This window comes from Schistocerca piceifrons, chromosome 7, assembly GCF_021461385.2.
Source record: "Schistocerca piceifrons isolate TAMUIC-IGC-003096 chromosome 7, iqSchPice1.1, whole genome shotgun sequence".
NCBI classification, from domain to species: domain Eukaryota; kingdom Metazoa; phylum Arthropoda; class Insecta; order Orthoptera; family Acrididae; genus Schistocerca; species Schistocerca piceifrons.
Window position 1 is genome coordinate 447541782 of NC_060144.1, and position 14188 is coordinate 447555969.

The 14188-nt window shown below is 43.6% G+C and overlaps 1 pseudogene; it reads right to left on the minus strand.

The window, feature by feature from the left end:
• The window catches only part of LOC124709002, a 110310-nt pseudogene extending 96870 nt beyond the window's left edge, over nt 1–13440 (minus strand).
• Nucleotides 13441–14188: the final 748 nt, after the last annotated feature.

The window sequence follows — 14188 nt, forward strand, 5'->3', positions numbered from 1 at the left end:
TCGCAACGTTTCGTCCCCGTCTGCGGAGGAGTCAGTAGCGAGCCAGTGGGTGTGTTGGACCTTCCATCGAGCTACAGACCCCCTCGAAGATGTCTTCCGTAGACGAGGACGAAACGTTGGGAATTGACACAGAATTCATCAACCGACCACGGCATAACAGCCCGGATAATTATAATGGACATGACATTTCGGGCCTTGAAAGTCTACATTTTAGTATCAATATGATAACTGTCATGCTACAGCAACTGTCTGACTATTATTACTCTGTTTAAAGCTGTAGAGCATCACGAAATTTCAAAACATTTTTTCGTCACTTACTCGCATATGAGGGCCAACCAGGGTGAGTGGTTGTAGGGTGTGATATCTTGTACCTTAATCTACATCACCATATAAAAGATTTCAAAAAGTGAATCCCACTGTTGTGGACCTCTCTGTGTAAGCACTAATGATGGTGTTGGAACTGCGGCTAGGCAGTGTCTGCATAGTAACACGTAGCGAAGTGGTTCTGAGTGCGAGTGGGATGTCTGACTGCGAAGGTAAAAGGCGCCCGTAGTCCGGAGCTGCTGGAGGTGTGGCATCACTGGGTCCACCGCATACTGCACGACCCCTGTCGGCGTCTGACAGAAACTTGCCGTTGCCAACTTTGACACCCGTGCAGTGATATCAATACGTGATACCACAGCTCTACATGTTCGGATACACAAATGTTTAACATTTCAGCGCCACAACACAAAGTGGGTTGGAGTAATGCCATCTACATTCTGTATGCAAGCAAAGATTACATAGCAAGTTTGCCATTCAGAAATCGCAAATGAATGACGTCTGTTTGTGAGAAGACTACGTTCCTCGTGGAAGAGGGACTAAAGTCTATCAGTACATGCTGGATCTGACGATGAAAGGATTGTAGCCTATCCGGAGCTTGACAGCTACAGTGTTCAGAAGAATTATGGGAACACGAGAATCAACGTCTGGTAAGCTAAATCTATTTTGATACTGTGCACTGCATGGCTTGAAATCTTCACTTTCAATATTACAGTGTCAGGTGATTCTAAGAACGACTGACATGTCCCAGTATTTTCTAGTGACGTACACAGACGGCAGTTGTCATTTGTAGATGATGTATTCAACCAAGCACGTGCAATTCTGTGACAGTTATAGTAAGTGGAAGGGCTAGGATGAAGTGGGTATGATATTCGTTTAAGACGACCTCCATTTATTACAGTAGGAAAATCCAACAAACATTGCGTTTAGATAATTTTAAAAAATACTCGCTCACAATTTCTATATCAGAATTTTAAACTCTCAACATTTCCAGCAAGTTTATTGTAATGATCTCTCACAAAATAACAATAACAAGGATAATAATAGTAATGGATATGACAATACTTCAGATAATTTCTCTCACAATAATAAAATCAAGGCAGTGTTTCAGAATGCTTAATTAAAAACAGTTTCTCATACAATTATAACAAGGCAGAATTTCAAACATTTACTTCCAACCGAAAGCAACCATGATATAAATTTGTGACTTAGGTTTGCAAGCTAGCACAAATAAGATAAATGATTTTGAGAATGCATCCCTTTTATAACAGAAAAGTTTTACTTGAATAGTATATAGCCATACGCTCAATTTATGAAGAACGCCCCTGGATAACGATTCTGCAAGGCATGCAGGTGACACTACCTGTCTAATTTACCAAGCGAGAAAACATTAAAACTCAAAACCGTTGGCAGTTATGAAAAGGTGTTCTTCCACGGTAACTTCTACCATCTACAACCTAATCAACATCGACTCCTGTCTACGTGCCATCCCTGGCAGACCGGCGGCACAGAGAAATCAGCCACGCCCAACAAGTTTAAACCTCAGTAACAAGCGTTCTTCACCACGGGCACCTACTAGTACACAAATTACTAGTGTGATGGGGACCGCCACTGTCACCGATGCCGAGCAACATGTCAACTTCCGTCGATGTAGCGAACGGCGTGCTGCAGGAAGAGCGAGGCAAAGTTGACGCTATCAGGTTGCAGACTCCATCCAGACAGCAGCTCCTGCGATGTTGGGTAGTGGCATAGATAAAACGTCGATATATAGAGTTATCGGTATTCCTTACACTTCTTCCGCCGATACATCGACACTGAAGTGGCGAAATCGAGAGCCGACATTTTATTTTATGTTATATTTTTTTCAGAATTTTCGATGAATATTTGAAGTTGTTCTTTAGAGATTGTGGTAGAACATAATTTTATTTTCACAAGCTGCGACATCGTCGCGAAAGAACACAGTGACCCGTATATGCAATAAGTTTCCTTTAATTTACGTCTATCGTCACAATCTTTTTTGTTTAACAGATTACCGGTTTCGGTCTTTAATAACTATCATCAGATCTGTTAGGACTTTGTTTTTATGAAACAGATCTGATGATGGTTATTAAAGACTGAAACCGGTAACCTGTTAAACAAAAAAGATTGTGACCATAGACATAAATTAAAGGAAACTTATAATTTTATTTTCACTGTGTGAAGGGTTCTTACTAATTTTTGAGCTTTCATGAGGTCGAGTCTTTCTGTTTGACGGTGTGAAACACTTATAGATGGCACAGAGATGAAGTCTGATTGCTTTGGGGGCTGGTGCTGTGAATGGAATAACAAGACCTCCGATGTGAAGAAATAGGACACCAGTTGAGTTAGAACAAATTTTAACACAACTAGTGTGCTGTTTCTTCGCATCGGCATTCTTCCAAATCAGTTACTGAAATTGATGAACAAAAACCTAAATGTCAAGATTGGTCGTTGCATGTGAGGCAAAATGCTGTTTCAGTTGCCGCTAGGTGCTATCAACAGAAATTGCAACATTTAAGTTCACCTAGCAATTTTGACATTACAACTTCTGTGTCGTCGCCTTGTCACTGTAGGCTTGTTACCATGGTAAGCAAGAAGAGGATGTTGTTTGGTGGCCAGTACCCTCTTTCTATAACACAACTGCAAGCATGTATTAACTGGGACCGAGCGAGGTGTCGCAGTGGTTAGCACACTGGACTCGCATTTGGTAGGACGATGGTTCAATCCCGCGTCCGGCCATCCTGATTTAGGCTTTCCGTGATTTCCCTAAATCGCTCCAGGCTAATGCCGAGATGGTTCCTTTGAAAGGGCAAGGCCAACTTCCTTCTCCGTCCTTCCCTAATCCGATGAGATCGATGATCTCGCTATTTGGTGTCTTCCCCCAAACAACCCAACCCTCTTAACAGGGTTCTTGAAGGTCAAGTGTTGTGGTACAAGCTCCTCCGTAGTAGTCTACGTTAGCCTCACTGCTGGTGAAGCAGAAGTCCGCTATGCACACTGCCCTGGTAGCTAGTTTCTGACTAAGACTGAGACTCTGTCTGTGACTGCAAGTGACTGGGCTGCAACTCAAGACTCGATGCAGTGATTCCCTGGATTACTGACTGGGCTCTCCGGTCGGCGGCTGGGATCTAAATACTGGCGGTCGAGAGGGCGTTGGAGGCGCGTTTCTTGCGAGTTTGTCTTGGGCTTCCTTCGTGATAGGCTAGCTTGCTCCAGTGCGTACTATCGATCTTCTCGCAGCCCCTTTGCCATTCGGAGTGCTGGCGACAGCTTACGCCAGCACATCCCTCCACCCCGAAATGCTGCACTGCTACCATGTAGTCAGGCTGCCAACCACAATGGGGAGGGAGGCAGCACGCTGGATGTAGAGATGAGCTGGGAGCCATAGCTATGGAGGACAGCATACTCCTGACTGTATCGTGCCATCTGGCTTATGAGGCAAGAGGAACATTCTCTGGAAATCTGCTGCCAGAGCACACGTCTAGGGCTGAGGGCGTGTCCTGGAGCGATGACAGCGACGGCGACGGAGATGGCGGGTCCAGGTCCATGGGGTCGTCGAGAGCGGACGGCGGGGGCGAGGGCGCATCGTCCATCTGCTCCACCTGGGGTGCCCTGGTGGCACCAGCGGGCGGTTGTGAAGGCCGCGCGGTTCCATGAAGCCGTGAATCTGGGGGATGAAAAGCATCAGGATCACGGGGAAAATGACATGCGCCAACCTGGTTCTGGTGGCGGCGCTGAAAACCATCGGGACCTGCAATCATATACATAGAAGAGCCAACGAATTTCTTTTCCAGCGCCCACGGTTGCCGTAAACCCTGAAAATAACGAGATCGTGCGGCGCAAAGCGATACTTGCTGGTCCCGCGTTCTGTCTGGGACATTGAATGTTATTGCACCTATAATCATTAAATCACTGTAAAGGTTGCCACAACTACACTTAAATTTACACTTCCTAGTCATGCCCCTTGGTTCTGTGTACCACTGATGGTACGTTTGTTCCAGCTTTCTCTGCAAGCGAAAGAACTGATACCTGGCTGCAGCTACTTGGATATGCTGGTCATAATACTTAGTTAATGCAGTGATTACTTCGTCATAACCGAGTTCGTTGGGAAACGCAGTTGGGAATAGTTTTTGTATTACCTGAACACATGGGACCCCGCAATCGAAAGAAACTATTGTAGCTTAACAGTACCTTGAAATCTATGAACTTAACAATGTGCTTGGAACTGTGTCAGGTATTCGAGCCATTCCTCTTCGGTGTCGTTTAATTGCCGGGACGTTGGTATGCTAGTCGGCGGGAATTGTTGGGCTGGTCGGTCGGTCGGTTGTCGTGCGGCAGACGCAGCTTGTGCAACCAGTAGTTGTTGTACCGTCGTCAGCAAGGTAGCAATTTGTTTGTTCTGAAACTGAAAAATTTGTCTTAGATCCATCACATTGGCATGTGTTGCTGAGGCGTGAGGCCGCGGGCTGGAGGGAGTAGGGTAGCCATGGTTTACATAAGTACGTTATAGAAAAAAGCAAGCAAAGCCTCTGAAAAGAGAAATTTGATTAGTTCTGCGGCTACCCTCCCGGAATAGGTGCAAGAACACAACAACACATCAGCAAATAGAAATGAGCACCCCTATAAGCTGCAACACAAGAGAAGAAAGCAAAATCTACACTGAATTATGATCGTCGCCAGTTTTGTGTCGTGTCGTTCTCATCGTGGGCTTGTACTACTGGAAGCAAGGAGAGGATGTTGTTTGGTGGCCTGTATCCTCTGTCTATAACACAACTGCACGCATGTATTACCAGGGTTCTTTATTCACTTAAACAAAAAGCTACTTAAGGTAGTCCAGATGTTGTGGTACAAGCTCTTCCGTAGTAGTATACGTTAGTCTTACTGGTGGTGAAATACAAGTCCGCTATGCACACTACTCTGGTCGCTATGTGCTGTCTGAGACTTACGACTGCAAGTGAATGGGCTGCGACTGAATATTTGACTCGGTGACTCCCTGGATGACTGACGGGCCCCTCCGATTGGCGGCGGCGATCTAAATACTGGCGGTCGAGAGGGCGTTGGTGGTAAGTTTCTTGCGAGTTTGTCTTTGGTCTCTGTCCCGATAGGCTCGCTTGCTCTGGTACCTACTATCGATCTTTATGCAGCCTCTTTATCTATCGGAGTGCTAGCATCAGCTTACGCCAACGCAGAAACTGCTGGGTCTCTGGCGTTTGCAGAAATGGAATAACAGGGAAGTCGACATGAAGTGTTCCAGACAAATCCGACGTGTGACGAAATTGAACGACGGACCCATGGGACACCTTTTGTTTTGCCACTTACTTGCAGTTACCAAAATGAGTACTTAAATATACAACGCTAAACCTTCAGTATATTTACAATGTGCAGCCGATATTTTCTTTGGGTGATATATCGATACTTTTTCCGTCGATTTATCGATGTATCGATAATATTGCCCGACATGCCGTAGGCTGATAATCATATTTTTTTTTAAATATCGGAACATCGGATTCCCGATATTTTTTAAAATATCAACAGTCCTAGTGTCCGGTAAGCCGCTGCTGTAACAAGGCGGCGCCACACTCAGCGCTGCTAGCGGCCCCGCACTACCGTGAGTTCAGGAGAGGCGGGCGCGGGAATTCAAGTCGCCGAAATCTGTGGCGAACACAGCTAGCACAAACGCGCCATCTTAACGCAGTGCAAGTTGCAAGGACAGTGAGTTTAATCCAAAATGGATGTACCTTTGGTCCTGTTCCTGTAGTTGCCAGTGCCTCTACATGAGTCATCCATATGTTATGGGCACACAACAGGGAAACAGGTCAGTACAAAAGACGAGTTGGACAAGATCGCCGACGCTGTACAACCCCACGTGGAGACCGACATTTGACCATCTCTACGTTGCGGCGTCTTACGGATCTCGCCAGAGCACCGATCATACCGTAATGAACAGATTGCGAGGAAGGATGTTACGACCCAGACGTCCTGTTCGAGTACCCAGCATGAAACGACATCTTGCAGCTCGCCTTCAGTTAGCCGTCCCCATATCTAGTGGCTACTTCGTCAGTGGCGAAGGTGCGACGTGGTGGCCGTGATCGTGTGTGAAGACCCGTGATGAGCGATACTTGCCAGATGTTGTCCAGTAAATCGACACATTTCCAAGGTTCGGTGATGTTTTGAGAAATCTTCAGTGTGGACAGCCATACGGATCTCGTTGTCCACGGATGCCTCACTGCCAGGCAGTACATCGAACAGATCCTGATGGACCGTGTGTTGGCTGCTGCACACAATGGTGGCCGTGAATTCCTTCTAATGCTATGGTCTGTGTGGCGTGCATAAGGAGAGACGTCTGGACATCGAAGTAATGGAATGTCCGACGCTGAGTCACGACCTAAACCCCAGTCTGCGTATGTGAGACATGTTTTAAAACGGTATTCGTGGTCGTTCTATTCCGCCATATACTCTCCAAGAACTCTGATGGGCTCTCATTGCAGAATGGGAACAGATCCACAGTGTGGACTCTGTAGACTTGTACCGAGATTGCCATGTATGTGTCAGGCAGCGATAAACGCTCACGTAGGGCATATACGTTATTGAAGCTGTCAAAGGCCAACGTAAACGAACAAGGCGGGGCAGTTAATTATAGTTTCCACTTTGTTTTCGACATTTATCGGACGTTTCATTTCTTTTTATGTCAAGGACCTAGGATGTAGTATTTTCTTGTTTTCTCAGGTTTTGAAAGCTAAGGTATAATTTGGTAATTATTGCTCAATGTAGTATGGCAGACGCCCTACAAATTAATTTGAGCAGCGTTGTTCCGCAATATTACTGCTCTCGTTGGCCGCTTTGGGGGACCAGTACACTCCGTTCACGTTTATTTTTATATATGTATTCTTTTTTCTTTTTCACACGCTCACAAGCTGTTGTGCCACACTCATAAGATCTGATATTGATACGTCGGCATTCTCTCTTTTCTTTCGTGATTACTGCGTGATTCGCGCACGCCAAGCGATATGAAGCGAGTCCTGTGACGCCTTGTGTTAGGAAAGATGATAACTGCGACTGGAGGCTGACAAATACCAGTATTCCAGATACCTGTATTCCAAATCGGTGTAACAAATGCGATAAATAGAAAAAATAACCACAAGACAAAGACATTTTTTGTGGGCGTGAATCCATGAAAAAAAGACAGTTAGAAATAATGTCAGCCGACTCTTTGCTGATTGTTAATCTAGAAGAGATGAAGTAATGTTTAACGTAAAAATGTTTGGCTTGTCTGCTCCTCTGTCTTGTGTAATGTTATGAAAGGAGGTGTATTAATATTCTGTTTCTGCCTTAAAATATAAACAGGCAGAGAACAGTACTGTTTATAAATCAAACATAATCCTCATTTGTAATGTTGATTATGGTATGTTATTGCTGTAGGAATACGTGAGATGTATTCGCAGTTGCGAATGCGAACAACCATCGCTTGTGTAAGGGAGTGGCGACAACGTAAATTTGTTTACAGATATTCGGTTTCATAACTTCTTAAAATTTCATAATTACTTTAAAAATTAGTAAATTTTGTTACATACATTTATTACAAAGATGGATAATAGCAGTTCTCACTTTATTCCGGACATTGCTTCAAGTATTTTGCCGACAAAATGAAAATAAGCGATAAAGCGTAACACAACTGCATTATATCTTAATTAACACAGAATACGACAATTTATGATGTTCCTACCAATTGACTGTGTAAAAGGTCCATGATTAAAGAATTTGTTGCTAGCGCACTCGAGCAGATGAAATTTCGATGGATTGCTCACGTGCTGCCTGCGATATGTAAGCTATAAGAGAATCTTAGACCAGAGAGCAGTGTTGTCAGCAGTAGGAACTGTGTAGCAGTAGGAGTAAGTAGTAGCTAGCAGCTGTGTGTATGGAGTTGGCTGGGCCGGTCGTGGGGAGCGATGGCGGAGCCTGAGCGTTTAGTATAAGGTAAAAGCAGCCTCGCGCATATGTAGTATTGTTATGTCAAGTCCCATGTAAATGTTTTAAAAAAATCTCTTAATAATAATCTTTCTCATAAAAAGTAACTTTTGACAATTATTCATTTCAATTTAAAGAATTTACCAACTTCTCCAATCTTTGGTCATCCCGATTATTGAAAAGAAAAATCAGTTGTTTCTTTTTATACATGACAAATCTATCGGCCAGCGTTGCACTCGGATGTGCCAGAAAAATTTCTTATAGGAGCAGATATATATGCGTTATCCGTGGACCTTATTGAGGTAAGAATATTCAATTTATTCAGAATGATCTTTCAGGGTCATGACGCAGCACTGCTGACGTCCAAAATTTACGTTTAAATTCACAGTCAATTATTGAAAAGTTATACGTGAGCCACAATTTTTTATTGAGAGATTAGTTACATTTTATTATTGATAGGTTACGCAATTTATTTTTTGGGAGGTTACGCTAAATGTCAATGTTATAGTTATATTTTTTTACTGTTGGGAGGTTTCGGAACTTTTACTGTTGGGAGGTTACACTAAATGTGAATATTATTGATAATATTTTATTGTGGGGAGGTTACAACTGAACTTCGTAGATTTGATATGTTGGTATTTCATAGTCATTTACGTATTACATCATTCGCACGGGAGAGATTACTTTTTGTGACATTACAATCATCTTGTTAATTGCGGTCTGGGCTATGTTTTACCCTTAAAGAACTGAGAGTTGTGGTATCGATCTGTTCTATATGCTTTCCGAAGCAGTCTGTTGCGTTTCATTGAGGAGAGCACAGGCAACATGCGGTCTTGCGTTATCTTGTTGAAACATGTCACAAAAACCTAGAAGCTACGTCACAGCAACTTGGCTGAACGCATCGAAAATGGAACGGCTGCCGTCCAAATTACCAGCTGTGGGAGCAGGAGATTATCTTGTTGTACACCTAGTGCCAACCCATAACATTATATCGGGTGCCGCGCCTGAGAGAAGATGATGAACGCAGTCTGGCAATTTTCTTTCTCCTCGCAGCCTCCACAGACGGATACACTTTCTTAATGCTGGCCACAGAGCAGGTATGCGTCTGAAAAGACGACTAGGTGTCACACCTACGTCCATTGACGTAGATGGGCTCGTAACTGTCAGCGACCTCTCTCTTGCGCCACTTCATGGGACACCGCATGTGCGGTCGCCGTGCTGACAGTCCGTGTTGCTCCAGAGGCCATCGCTCTGTCCGTGCGCATTTTTCTCGATCGTAATATTACTGTACCTGGGGGCGAGGGCGCTTTGATTGGCTTATCGTGAGTTTTTATCGTGATAGTTGACGAGGACACGCTGAACCACTTGATAGGCTCTGCACAGAGAACTTCAAGGCGCTGATACTCCGATACGTTTTCCTTAGTCACCACTGTACTTGTGTCGCCATAACAGACGCCAAGGCCTTGTTGGTTTGTCGTCTTCCATTTTTTTTCCATTTTTCTCGCTCTAAATTTCATCGGTGGGAATGGTCCGAATAAGGTCACAGAACAACCTGTGATCGAATACTGAGAGCTGTAACCTCATCTTCTCTGATTAAATTGGGTGTTGGCTCTGCTCTCATTTCTATATTTTTCTACTGAATTTCTGAGCATGGCTGCTTTGCGAGGAGAGCTTCACTTGGGAGAATCGTGTGTGGTCGGGCCAAAGAGTTCCCAGAAAGTTGCGGTACGCCTATACATCAGCCGGAACGTAGAAGCCAGTGGCTTGGCAGAAATTTGGAGCGACTGGCTGGAGTCAGGCAAAATACTTTCACTGCTGATTAATCGTACTGGTCGCCATCTTGGCACCAGGCATGTGCATTGTGAGGCTAGCGTACTGGGTACGTGACCTTTTGACACTGTGGGCGCCCGAGAGACAGGGGCCACACGTAGATGCTATTTTGCAGTGCTCGAATGCAGTTTCTCACGCCTCTGTCCTCCCGCGCGCGGCAAAAAAGGAATGAAATGTTTGGCGGGCTGGAGATGCTTCATGCTGACATCACATAGCGCCGCTCAAACTTGGCAACAATCCTCCCCAACGGAAACACATTTTGCGTAGTGGTTTTGAGGGGTTGTGCGCGCCGTACGATACGAAATTGACTGGTGTACAATCTCGAGCAGAGCCAAGAGTGGAAGTATTGGAGCGTGGGGGAGGGGGGGGGGCAGAGGCGCGCGTATTTTCCAGAGCTGGTGCGCTGAGGAGAGTTTCCGAGGAGTCTTACCGTGGTCTCCAGAGAGAGGTCGTGGCGACTCTCCTGAATCGCCAGAGAGAGAGTGTGTGTGTTTCATCATGGAGTTGAAGACCAAATTCTTGGTCGACAGATTACTGTCACGGGAGCCCGGAATATGGTATCTTCCAAGTCCGTGACTTATCGGGAAAATATCCGCTGTCGCAGCATGTAAATGAGGTCGACGACCTTGTCTGCAGCCTACAGAGCATCCCAGTGTTGATAGCTGCAAACAAACATGTTTCCTATGTCGAGGTAAAGCCTGGTGAGCAATGTCCGGTCCTTATGGGCGCTAATCGCACGGATCCTGCATGGCGTTGAGAAGGGCCGTCTTGGACCCATGGATTCCATATTCACATGGCATTCATGGGGTCCGTCAGAATACTCGCAAATGGCAGTGCCGATTTAGTATACCAAAATTGCTCATCTCTTTGAAAACTGTTTGATAACCCTGTCAAACCAGAGTCTCCACTTCCATATTTGTTGCTTGGCTCCAAGCCACAGAGTCATATTTTGTAACAATTCAGTAAAAACCAAAATAAATTCCTTAATTACTTTTTTGATGTACTGCTTTTAATTAACTGCATGAAATGGAAAGTTTTGCTACTGACATAATTTTACTGCAGTTAAATATTCTTTTTACCAATGTGAAAGAAAGCCTGACTGTTTAAATACCTCTTTTCCTCTTCTTATCTTCTCTATATGTGCAATTTAAGTCGCGTTTTCGCGTCCGTCTATATGTCCAGGCTAATCTTTGGAACTGCTCTAGAGATTTTGATATGGTTTTCACTAATAGATACACTGTGAACGTCTCTCTATAAATAATTCATAAATATTTCATACAAATTATATGAATTATGATGAATTAAAGTGTTGTTGGTAGAACGCCGCCGTTGCCACATAGCATACAGCCACCATAACTCGACGGTGTAGCAATGTTTCGAGAACTAAGCAAGCATAATCTACTTTGATCTACTTTGCATCTGGTTTTGTAGTCTAACGGTCACGGTTCGAGTTTTTCTGTTGAAAATATTTCAGCTCCTCTGCCCCGAAGCCTCGTTTACCCAGCGAGAGGATGTCTGCAAGTCCTATCACGTCCCCACTCCTTCTTTATCTCCGGCGTTACACCTAACAGCTTACTTTCAGTTTTACTTGTTTACGGATGCACGTAGTTTTATTGCCTCCACACCTTGTTAACTAAGACTTTCATACGCTTTGTTAAAAAAAAATGAAGAAGGAGGAGAAGTGCTAGCTGCCGACGTCTTGCCACTAGTAGACTTTACTGTAGTGCGCTGTATTTATGCTTGTAAAAATAAGGATGTTTTGCCTATTTTCACTCTGCCTTTTAACGTAGCATTCACCTCTTAATGACGTGGAGATACGCATTTCGAAATATAGTGATAGTTTCAGAGTGCCAATTTCTGATTCCCTCAGATTAGCGATCGAAATTCGCACTCTTAATTCACTGCAATCTCTTCGAACAAAGGCAGTGAGACACTCAACTTTGAATTACCGTAATAAATATGAACAACAACTAAAAGATAAACATATGATCATCAGGCTGTGATGTGTGACGTATAATTTGAATGTTCAAATTTTTTAACCAGTAGTTTCCCAACAATTGTCTGTGAACAACTGTACAGCGAAAAAACATACGAATCCAAAAATATATTGTTTTATTTTTTATCGTATAAGTAAAACATTTTCCTAAAATCTACTTCAGCAAGTTTACTTCGTTTACATACACTAAACTGGTTCAGCAGCGTAACAGATGACTTACCGTTTTGTTTTCCTTGACAGAACATAGATGTGGAGGCGATTCTTTGCAGGGCGAAGAAGTGTGCCATAAAGAGTCTACGTTCAATAATTGCGATAATGAGTCTGAACAATGCATCGTACTTCACAAGCTAAACATTACATCATGCTAGGGGTTAATTTGTGATGAACGCCACTTTTACACGATGAAAAAATTCAGCTCTGCCACAATGTAATTTTTTGTCGTGTCTGATTTAAATTTACCTGTAGAAAGAGTGCCTATTCATTCCTTTAAATTATATCTGCTAGAAAACTGCAGAATGTAAATTCCACAAGCGTATTCCCACTTGCGATATTGCAGTTCCTGTATTGCTAAGAAGGGCGATACAATGTTCCTTCAGACATGCATGCAAGTCCGAAGGAACAGACACTGTGGCGACTACAGCCGTTTTCTGGAACAGTATCACCGTTGCTTATTTCTCGAGGCGACGCGGGATCTGATACTGGCTGGTCCATCCACTTTTCAGCTTCAAGGCCGTCCATTCGCTTCCACTGTTTATTGACAAGTGCTTCCTGTTCTTGCTCCAAGGTATTCTCGAATTCAGCCTTTTCTTGTCTACGCTGTTCCAAATTGTTTGTTTTTCAAGAGTCTCTGCTTCTAATATTTTCTATTTCTCTCATAAGCTTATCGACCAAACATTCCTGTTCTTGTTCCAGCGTACATTCCAGTCGGCATTTCTCTTGCCGAAACTGGTTGAGCTTCCTTGATAGGCTGTTCGTAAGATATTTTTCTTCTTGTTCACAGTGCTACGGCGGGGTCTCTTTCTCCTTCTTCAGGGCCTGAGTATTTCTCAAATGGATGTTTCTAATGAATTCTTCCACTTGTTCTGCTTTATCTTGGAGTATCACAGATGCTTGCATAGTCATCTGTTCTCTTCTTGCAATGCCTTCACCCTTAATTTATAGTTCCCCTATTCCACTTTAAGCACTCAGTTCTGCCACTGCAAGGACTCTGTTCTTTTTTGTAATTGTTGGCGAGTTATGAGGGCTGTTGGCATCATTGTAGGACCTACATCGATGGTAGTTGAGTCACTCTCACCATCACTATCTGCCATGTTTGCTTAAGCCCAACGTCGGCCTCGATATAACTTACATGGCCCAGAGTCCGATGTTTCTCTTACCTTCAGCCTTTGGCAATCCGTGCACGACTCGCGGCTAGACCCCTACTTCCATAAGTCGTCGTTCTTGTGTCAAAACATGTACTCGCACGCTCATTATGTATTTCCCGTACAAGTGAAGATATTTTAATTGAAAGTCGTTGCCTGGTATCGGAGGATAAATACGATATTGCAGTGCCTGTTTTGTTAAGAAGAACGTTATAGTGTTCCTTCGGATCGTTTCTGTGTCAAAGATAGAATTATTGTTAATACTGGGCAAAAGACGTCATCAAATGTATGCCGAAAAGATGGTAGGAAGAAAGTGCTTCATTTTGTTATTGTTTAAGTAAAGAAGTAGTTAGGATTATTGTTCGTTCTGCTTATTTCATGTACATTCAAGTGATAGCATTGTTTTCTAAGATGATAAAATCCGGACGAGACGTGAACCTGACACTTCACCTGCAGATGGCAAGTAAGAAACTTGCTGAAACGTTGCTGGAGAACGACGCATTGACTTGGCTGTTAACCCAAGAAGAATCTATCATCGAGATTCGCCGAGGAAGTATGGATTCTCACATAATTAATATAACATTGTTTTTTGGCTGATGTCTATGCTTGAAACGAATAACAACGATTGTAACGTTCCTGATGTATGTCAGATTAACTTCATGTGATATTTTTAATTGTAATATCCTAAAACTTATAA